Source organism: Nicotiana attenuata, unplaced genomic scaffold (genome assembly GCF_001879085.1).
Source record: "Nicotiana attenuata strain UT unplaced genomic scaffold, NIATTr2, whole genome shotgun sequence".
Classification (NCBI taxonomy): domain Eukaryota; kingdom Viridiplantae; phylum Streptophyta; class Magnoliopsida; order Solanales; family Solanaceae; genus Nicotiana; species Nicotiana attenuata.
Genome location: NW_017671454.1, coordinates 278258 through 280033, shown reverse-complemented (window position 1 = coordinate 280033; position 1776 = coordinate 278258).

The window sequence follows — 1776 nt, the reverse complement described above, 5'->3', positions numbered from 1 at the left end:
CAAATGCTTCATCTTTAGATGTTAAAAACAATGTCCAAGTAAACCTAGAGTAATCATCAACAAGCACCATCACATGTCTTTTACCACCTATGCTTAATATTCTCATTGGACCACAGAGATCCATATGGACCAGTTCCATCGTTCTGGTGGTACTTACCACTTTCTTGCATTTAAAAGAGGATCTTACCTGCTTCCCCCTTGCACAAGCCTCGCAAACTTTGTCTTCCTTGAACTTGATGTTAGGCAGCCCTATCACCAGGTCCTTGGAGACTAATTTGTTGAGTTGACTCAGACTTGCATGTCCAAGTCTCTTGTGCCAAAGGAGGGGATCATTGTCCAACACACTTAAGCAAGTGAGTTCATTTTCTGAAAGTGTGGACAGATCTACAATGTAAATATTTGTTTACTCTTTTTCCCTGCAAAACAATCTTGTCAGTGGTAAGATTTATCACAAAACATTTGGTAGTGGTGAATGCTACCAAGTTACCTTTATCACATAATTGTGATACACTGATTAGACTGTACTTTAGGCCATCTATCAAGTAGACATTCTTAATAGAGTGAGAATCAGTCTTACCTACCTTTCCAACCCCAATGATCTCACCTTTCTTCCCATTCCCAAAGGAGACACCTCCTTTGAGGTCCTCAAGTGAAAGGAACTGGTTCTTGTTTCCTGTCATATGCTTTGAACAGCCACTATCCATGTACCATATTTGGCTGCTCCCCTTCACTTGGACCCTCGAAAGGAAATCAGGGGTTAGTCTTAGGAACCCAAACTAGTTTGGGTCCCTTTCTATAGGCAAAAGGGTGAATCAAATTCTTTTTAGCCCAACTTGGCAGCCTATTTTTCCCTTGAACAAATTCTTTATTCTTTTGACTAGCCTTTTCTTTTGCAATACATTCACTTTTATAGTGATCATTTTTACCAGAGTGTGTGCAAATTTTGTTCTCAGGAAGTGTGAGGTACTTGCTTTTGGGATCCCACTTAGGTGCAGGGGTCCCGTAGCCAAGTCTTCTCTTAGTGCTACTATGGTGTTCATGTAGCCATGAAAGTGCATCGGAGGACCTATTCCATTTACAGGTTCTATCTAGCTCGTGCTTGACCTTGTTTAGATCCTCCTTAAGGACTCTTATCTGCTCATCTCTTTTGTACAACTCATCTTTCATTTTTTCTACATTTTCTTCTAAAGTGAGTTGTGTGTGATCAGATTTCTTTTTACCAGTTCCTAATTTCAATTTTAGATTTTCAGATTTAAGCTCTAGGACTGTGGTGTCAAGTTCATGAACCTGGTTCTTCAACTTAGCATTTTTACTATCACTTTCACTAGCCCTAAGTTCCAGGTTTTTGCACTTAGCTTTCAGAATCACACATTCCTTAGACAACTGTTCCTTTTCATAGTTTATAACCTCAAATTCATCAATGAAATCTAGAAGTAATTCAGATAGACTTTCTTTAGACAAAAACTTAATCTTGTCTTTGAGATGAATTATACTTACCTCAGATTCCTCATCAGATTCTCCAATTGCCATAAGTGCTTGTTCATCTCCATCTTCATCTTCTGAGTCATCATCTGAGCTTTCACCCCAAGCAGCAACCATAGCCTTTGTTAATCCTTTGTTCTTCTTGGGATGAACCTGTTCCTTCTTCTTGTTCATTCGTTCTTTCCTTCTTCCATTCAATTTTCCATTGAGGGCAATTTTTTATGTGGTGATCAGTCTTCCCACACTTGTAACACCCCTCATTGGTTTGTTTTTCAGGAACCCTTGGTTTGTTGT